Raw genomic sequence first — 8,472 nt, 5'->3', positions numbered from 1 at the left:
ATCCTGTAACCCCCTCCCTGCCAGGCCTGTGCCCGTCGCTCTGGCTGCAGGCAGGGAGCAAGGCTGGGCGCTAATTTACACTTGTTTAACTACAGCTGCCGCCCTCCCGCCATGTGTCTATCCGCCATTTATTGCGCTTTCCAAAGCCCTGCGTGGCACTCAGGGGCATTTCCTGCCTGCGCTAATGGAGGAGAATAGACGCATTATATGTGAATAATGGATTATGATGATACAATTTGGGTCTCTTAGCTCTCACCAAGCCTAGGCTGGCCTTGCATTATTGATAACTTACACACACCTTCCCGAGCGTGTTTATGTAAATATTTAATAGGGAAAGCAAGTTAACCCATTGGTTTCAGCCATTTCCATAGCACTAGAAGTAAGGGCCATGAGGGGTGACTTGGGGGAGCCCCAGCAGGAGTTAGGTTTCTTTGGAGAAACCGGGAAGTTGCCAAGACGCTCGCTTGGTCACAAGGAGTGTATGGTCTTGAGGTTTGGGTTTTCCAAGAGCTGAAACAAAAGGGTAGGGCTGCCTCACTGTGGGAGATCACCTCCGGTCAAGAAGACGAGTTGCCCGACACGGGCAGAGCACGGCGAGGATGTTGGGATGAGGGGTGCAGATTACTGGAACGCAGCTGTGGTGGGTGTCACCACTGAATAAATCGAACCGTTGCTTCCTATCTTACATGGCCGATTTCCTGCGCTTCCCCATGGCTTCCACATTTCACACTCCATTGCATGTTGGAAGGCAATGCTTTAGAGACTGCCTGGGTTTCACCCTGGGCTCCACCATATGCCCGCTGGATGGCAAGTTAGTTAATCTCTCTGTGCACTGGTTGTCACATCTGTAAAATGGGAAACTAATTTATTTGTCTCATAGGTACCCATTGTTGGTGCAAGAATTCAGTGAGATAATACATCTGAAGTCCTTTTATAGTGCTAGGCAATACTACCTATTACCATATAAGCTGCCACTGGAAAGATGCACACATGGGTCTTCATGCCACGGCACACATTAGCCGGCAGTGTTTCTGAGTGGTGTAGAAAATAGTTGTGCATCCCAAACACAGTGAAATATGGTTATTTTGCTAATATCCTGTTTCTGGCAATTAAACTACTATGTCTCCTTTGGGAAATCACGAGGGTGGGTATGTGCCCCATCTGCTTATGCAGAGGGTGGAGGACCAGGCAGAATCGGGAGGTCTGAGCTGGCCTCCCTCTGCACCCTGCCCCAGGCACCTGCCTCCTCTCCAGCTCATCTCCCCCATCCCCTTCCCAGGTTGCCATTGACAACCTGCCATTCTCAGAGCATGCTTCCGAGCTGCCAGGTCTTCACACCTGCTGGCTCCTCCACCTGAATGCCCTTCTCTTCATCCTCTTCCTGGAAACCCCAACTGATTCAGGATATGGTTCAGTCATCACCTCCTTCATCCAGCCTTCTCTACTTCTTTGTCTTAACATTGAAATGGCCAGCATGTTCTTCTACCTGCCCGCCAGACATGCAGGCCTAAGGTCCCGGGAGGCAGATGCCGACAGATGCATCTCAGTATGCCCGGCACCTCCACCACACAGGGGCTGTGCTGGTTGCTGTTGGAATGCTGCAGGGCACAAAACGGATAATGCTGGAGGGAGAAGACAGACAGCAAACACAAGGCTCAAGAAACTCTAGTATGTAAGAAGAGGACACACATGATGGAAGAGGGAAGCCGCCATGCAGAGTGCCTGGTGCACTTTTAAATGGGAGAGTCAAGGTAAGCCTCACTGCAAAGGTAACCTCTGAGCAGAGGTCTGAGGGAGGTGAGGAACGAGAAGAGTGAACAGCCAGTATGAAGATCCAAGGTGGGAGTGTACTCCCAGTGTGTTCAAGGGAAGCACCAAGATGGGCATGGCTGGCACAGAGTAAGACAGGGAGGTCTTAGCAAGTGGGAGGTTCCAGTAGTGCAAGGCCTTGTGGCCTTGGCAAAGACTTTGCCTCTTGGAGGATTATAAGCAAGGTGTGACTGGGTCTAATGTTTGTGTTTTAAAGGGATCATCCCGGCAGCTATGTAGAGCATTACTATAGGGGTCAAGTACCGCAGCAGGGACAGCAATTAGTAGGCTACTGCAAGAGTCCAGGTAAGACATGATGGTGCCTTATGCTAGGGTGGGAGTGGGGGAGGTGGTGGGAGATGGCCAGTTGCTGAGGTTCTAACAGAGGTGGAAGATGGAGCTGTCTGGGTTTCCTGATGGTTTAGGTATTTGAAGTGAAAGAAAGAGCAGAATCGAGGACGACTCCAAGGTGTCACCAGAAGGATGGACCGTCATTAACCAAGTGGGGAAGACTGTAGGGGTGGTGGGGAATAGGTTTGCAGAGGGGAAGATGAGGAATTCTGTTTGGGATGCATTATTTGACATATTAGATCTGAGATATCAAACATCCAAGGGGACAGTTCAAATGGGCAACTGCTTGTAGGAGTCTGGAATTCTGGGAAGAGGGTCGAGGCTAGCATTAGAAATGTGGAAGCCATCTGCATACAGATGGATGAGCTCAGAAGTGAGAGAGTGTAAGGAAGAAAGAGCCACTGAGGCCTGAGCCCAGTGCGCTGCAAGGAGTAAGGTGGGGAGGGAGGAGAACCAGCAAAGGATGCAGGAAGAAGCGCCCCTGGCAAAGGCGAAAACCCACTTGTTGAAACTTCAGTGCGTTGGCGCTGTAATAAACAATTGTAATAAAATAGCCGCCATTAGTTGAGTACTTACTCTTCGTTAGACACTTCACATATAGTTTTCCCTTTGATCCTAAGATTTGGGAGTTCTCATTCCCATTTTACAGATAAGGAAACTGAGGCTCAGAAAGGTAAAGCTGCCTGACCAAGGTTTCACGGCTAGTTATGGCAGCGCAGCAAAAAACCCAAGCTTCAGGTCAGCCCAACTAACATTTTTTGACCATCTGCTGAGAGCTGAGTGCTCTTGGTAGACATTATCCTATTTAACACTCTCAATACCCTTGCAAAAATAGGTGTCATTTCTACCCATTTTACAGATGAGGAAACTGAGGCTTGGAGTCTCATTAAGCGACCTAACCAAAAGTTACCCAAGGAAAAATTGGCTGGCGGAGATTTGAATCCTGGTCTCCTGCCTTCCTTTAGACACGGGGTGCTCCCGAGTCTGCATTTGGAGAAAGGAATAGCATTAAGGTATCAGCTGAAGCTTCTCAGCTTGAAATTCTAGTCCTCTTCCAGAGGCCAGATGTTAGGCTGGTGTCATGGGGCTCTCCGCTGAGTCCTAGGCTGGAAACAGAGAGGGAGGGGACTCTGTTACCAAATCCCAGACCGGGCACTCCCAGGGAGTCCCTTCCTCCCCACCTGCCTGGCATCTGGCCTCCGCCAGCTCCTGCCTGGCTGCCAGATGTACCAGCTGTGGCTCCTCTCCACGGAGAGTCTCATTTATTAATTAACGTGGACGCCAAGGGGACAACTTCTCAGACCCAGCCTCAGAGCAGATCTTGGCACATTTTTCAGACTTTGTTTAATAATTTATCATCTTTTAATCATAAAAATAATTAGCACAAGAGCGATAATCTGTGCTCTGCCGAGAGCAGACCAACGGAGGAATTTTCAGACAGTTCCAGAACACAGAGAGCAGAGCTTTGGCAGCGAGGAGAGGAAGGTTGGCTCCAGGCCAGGTGTCCTCTCCAGGACTGGCCCCTGGGAGTCAGATGTCAAAGATGCCGTCTGGCTTTTGGGGGAACTCGAGGACCATGCTGCTTTCCCAGGAATTTGTGGCTTCAGCTCCTAACTTTGACTTGGCTCACTGGATAGCTCTCTGGGAAGTTCCTTCTCTCTCTGGGTCTTAATTTTCCCACCTGTAAAATGGGAGTTCAATTAGACAATGAGCAAGGACACTTTTGTTAAAGGCGCCATGATCCAATGAGATAGCAAACGTAGAAGCAGTGGCTGTGGCAGTAAAGACAGTGAGCTGGAGTGCCCATGAGAGCCATGAAGCCTTCCACAGTCCCGGCCACCTCCCACCCCCATCGGCTTCTGCATCCCCAGGTGCTCAAAGAGCCCTGGGACAGACTCAGTTCTATCAGGTATAAGCCGTGTGGCCTAGGGCAAGTCCATCCCTTCTCTGAGCCTGAGTTTACTCAGCTGAAAAGAAAGAGTGATCACTCACAGCTCTCCCAGAGAAGATCCAAGGGAGAAGATGACGGGGTTGCCTCTTGGAGACATTGATCTCATTCTGCCCCACATTTAACTGCCACTCCCTGTCCAGACTTTGGGTTCTAGAGGGCGGGGCAGGACTGCCTCATCCTCTGTGCCTAATAGCACTGGTAGTGACCAAATGAGCTAAATGTTCTGCCAATTCCAGCAACCTGTCTTGAGATTGTTCAACCTGTACAGGCAGACACATCCTCCTCGCAGGGTGGCAGCAAGGTCCGGTGACTCTGGATAAAACCACAGCAGTTAAGAAAGCAACTTCTCCTCTTCTTGTGGGGTCTTGTGCAAGCTGGTTTGCCTCCAGCTGCCTCAGCCTCTTCATGTGAAATTGGGGATATCTGTCTTAGATTGGAGGTCCCCAGAAGCAGACCCAGAGACAAGAATCCAAGATCAAGTCATTTATTTAAGAAGAGATCCTAGAAGCTCCAATAGGGAGTGGAGAGGTGAGACTGGGAAGGGGAGGAGAGCAATGAAAGGTGGGTGAATTAGCTGGTGACCACACTGGACCCAGGCCCACTGGGGCTATCTCAAGGGTTGGCAAACTACAGCCCACAGGCCAAATCAGGCCTGCCTCCTGATTTTGTAATTAAAGTTTTATTGGAACACAGCCATGCCCACTCATGTCTGTATTATCTATGGCTGCTTTCCTGCCGCAATGACAGAGTTAAATGCTTACAACAGACACCATATGGTCCTCCAAGCCTAAAATATTGACTCTCTGGCCCTTTGCCAACAAAATTCCTCAGTCCCTGGTCTAGAACGTAGTGTAGAACTGACCTCAGAGCTGTCTCCTTTGAAGGACAGGAAGCTGGGCTCTTTATGCTTCCACCCCAGTCCATTGCTGACTGTTCCTAGGGGCCCTAATACCTACTCCCCTAAACATACATTTCCAGTGCCAAGGAAGCACACTCTGGCAGCCAGAGGAACCCCAAGGAAGAGTCATGCCAGGTACGGGGCAGTGAGTGCCCAGGAGAAGTTGGAGACCAGGGCCGCAGCTGCAAGATCTCACTAAACTGTTAGGAGGACTAGATCAGATCATGTTTGGAAGTACCAAGAACAGGGAGTGCTCCCTAATACTCCACACCTTCCATCATTACCACCAGCCCCTAACCAAAGTCATTCCTAGCTGGCTCATTCCCAAATGATCTGCGTTCACCTTCTTGCTGGGCCTCTGCCTGCCTGTCTTTCTTAGGTGCTGCTGATTTGTGAGCTCCAGGTGACTCTGGTCCTGGGAAGAGGGTTCCTCTCCAGGCCCCAGCTCTGGTCACAACTGCACTCGCATTGTCCTCTCCCTGGCTCCGGCGGGCAGCCCTGCCTTTCCTGCTTCATTCTCAAGTGCCTCCTGCCTCCTGGGACTCCATAAGCCCACCCACCTGGGCTCTGTCCTCCTCGGCCTGAATTTTGGACCTGCTTGAGGTGGGCAGGGGACACTGCCCTGTGGTCTCCATCCCAGCAGGCGAGTCTTCTCTCCCTGGTCAGTTATGTCACCCCTCAACCCCACCACCACTCTTAGTCGATTCTGCTCTTGCTCTCCTGTGCCATCCAGAGGCTGTCAGCACCACCTGGGCCCGGCCCTCACCTTTTACCCACCCCTCCTGGTGAGTATTGCGGGCAGTGGGCTCTGGGCTGCTTTCAGAGAAGGACATAGGCAAATAGATTTGACCAGAAGGCAGTTAGCATGATCAGGGCTCAATCTGGGGTCATGGTCAGGGCTCAGTCTGCTCAGTCTAAGACCAAGGTCAGGGCTCAGTTGAGCAGAGGCCAGAGTCATGGCTCAGTCTGGGTTCCAGTTCAGGATTCAGATTGAGGCTGGAATCAAGGCAAAGCCTGAGGTCAAGGTCAGTGCTATACTTGGGCCGAGGCCCAGGGATCAGTCTAACCAAGGAGCGCAGCACACCCAACTGGTTTATCTAACCGCTCAGCCCAGGCCATAGCTCCTGCCCCTTGGCTCGCCCCTCTGGCCCTCCCTGGGAACCTCCACCCCATCCCTCCCTACTGGGGTGCCTGCATTTCCATTCGTGTGTGCGCCCTCCTGGCCAGGCGGTGAGGATTCCCAGGTCCATCTGTCTGCTGAGCTGTCGTGGGAACCAAGCTCAGCGAATGGGCCCAAGCCTGTCTCCCTCCGGAGCCTGCCTCCAGACTGTTGGCGTTCACGGCTCTGCCTCGCAGCCTCCGAGCTGGGCTCATGCTGCTGAGTCCAAACGCCGTCCACTGCTCAGTTCCAGCCAGCCACCAAGCACTCCCCAGATGGGCAGGGACCGCGCCATGCCTGCCTGCCTCCTGCCTCAGGCACTGCTCGCTCCCTGCCAGAGGCCCAGGGGAGGTGCCCAGTCCCCAGACTCACAGCCCCGGGGGCCATGCAGGGCCGGGGGAGGGCAGGGAACCCACCTCCACCAGCTCCAGGGCCCTGAACACCATCCAACCAGTGATTGCCTCCAACCTGGCCACTGGCCCTGGTGAGGCCTGGCCTCCCTCCAAGTGCCTGTTGGCCTGTGTCCTCTAACCACAGAATTGCCCAGAGGTCTTGGGGAAGCCAAGGTGATCCATGCAATGTGACCCCCAGGGACTCCGTCTGAGAAGCTCCAGGCAGCATAGAGTCCAGAATCAGGCAGCCCTGGGCTTGCATGCCGCTGCTGCCACTTCAAGCTGTGGGACCCTTGACGAGTTACTCTATGCCTCAGTTTCCTCATTTATAAATGGGAGCTTCTAGGTTGTAGTGAGGGCTATTAGAAGGTGTAAATCCCCTGCAGGGGCAGGAGCTTACTGTCTCCATCTATTGTCTTTGTCTGCCTGGCACCCCTGCCCCCTTCTGGTTGTGACACCCCCTCCCTGTGCCAAGCTGGCCCTTCTCCACAACCTGTGGGTCTGGTGGGGCAGCCAGTCCTGGGAGCTGGCCCCCATGGCCATGGAACAGGCACAAGCTGGCTCACAGACGGAAGCAGAGCAGAGACAGAGAGAGGCTGCATGAATGGTTGGTCTATTGACATCACCTGGACCCCCAGAACCCTAGGGCTAGGCCCTCCCAAACCTCCCAAGAACAAAGCCAATACCTCCCTTTTAGCTGAAGCTGTTGGACATGGGCTCCTATCTCTGGTGACCTGGTGACAGGGTTCAGAAACAGACAGGAAGCACATATTATGGTTAAGAGCCTAGACTGTAAGCCACAATATTGGGGTTCAAGTCCCAACTCTGCCACTTCTTAGCAGTATCACCTTAGATGAGTTACCCAAACTCATGGGATGGCAGTTTCCTCATCTGTAAAATGGGGATGACACTAGTACCCACTTCCCAGGGTGGTTATGAGGATTCTTTTAATTAATATATGGAAGACACTTAGAACAATACTTGGCTCGTAGTAAGTACAGTGTATAAGTAAGTATGGTGTTTAAGTATCTGCTAGTATTTTTATTTATTTTAATCATCCCCTGCTCAGTTGTCCAGCCTAGAGGATAAGATGGGATACTCAACAAATATTTATGGGGTCCCTACTGTGGGCTCCATCCTCCAGGGGCTCACTGCTGGTGAGGCTGGGTGGCAGAGGAACTGCTACTCCAGGGCCCCCAAGATGAAGCTGCACCCATGGCACCCATGGCACCCACGGCACCCACTGCACAGTGAGCTACTTTCTAGTAAGCCTGTGGGGTGCTCATTTGGTCCCTGGAATGAGCACTAGTAAGCCCAGTGCTCATTTGGTCCCTGGAATCTTTATCTGATGCTGGGGAATTCTTTCTAAGTAACTGGGGCCCCCAAGACCCTGCTGACCAGTACCCTTGAGAAATCCCCTCATTTTCCCCAAAGCTGACATCCCCAGCTCTCACTCAGGACCATGGAGAACAGGGGATCGTGGACACATTGAGAAAGTCATGCAGAGATCTGGGAGAGAGGGTATGGGCTACAGCAACGAGAGGCCAGAAGAGTTTCACGGGGACCCCAAAGGACAGAAAATGACTTTGTTGTCCAAATAAGAACATTAAGAGAGGAGGAAAGAGGCAAACTAGGGCAGACTCTTAAGTTCGTGTAATTAAGCACCCCTACCCTAGGCCACATCAAGAGTGGGTTGTACCCTCTGATAGAGATTCGGCTGAATGGACAGAAAACCTGGGTCAGACAGTCAGCGGCTTCCTTGACAGCCAGATATCTCAACCTGAGCCATCTGGGAGGCAGAGGGGCTCAGACCAGTGGACAGAGAAAGGCAGGTTGAGCATGTCCAGGAAGTGTCAGGGTCTGCACGCTACTGCCAACTTAGTATGGGCACCAGTTCCAAGTTTTGGTTAAT

General features: G+C 52.1%; 1 long non-coding RNA gene across 1 annotated transcript; it reads left to right on the top strand.

The window, feature by feature from the left end:
* Nucleotides 1-1,394: 1,394 nt before the first annotated feature.
* LOC104653634 lies at nucleotides 1,395-4,803 on the top strand. Its single transcript, XR_746711.2, has 3 exons — nucleotides 1,395-1,751; nucleotides 2,027-2,115; nucleotides 3,020-4,803. It is a non-coding gene; the product is annotated as an uncharacterized LOC104653634 (long non-coding RNA).
* Nucleotides 4,804-8,472: the final 3,669 nt, after the last annotated feature.

The sequence above is a fragment of the Rhinopithecus roxellana genome, chromosome 12 (assembly GCF_007565055.1).
Source record: "Rhinopithecus roxellana isolate Shanxi Qingling chromosome 12, ASM756505v1, whole genome shotgun sequence".
NCBI lineage: Eukaryota > Metazoa > Chordata > Mammalia > Primates > Cercopithecidae > Rhinopithecus > Rhinopithecus roxellana.
Note: the sequence above shows the minus strand (reverse complement) of the source record. Positions and strands in the feature narration are given on the sequence as shown.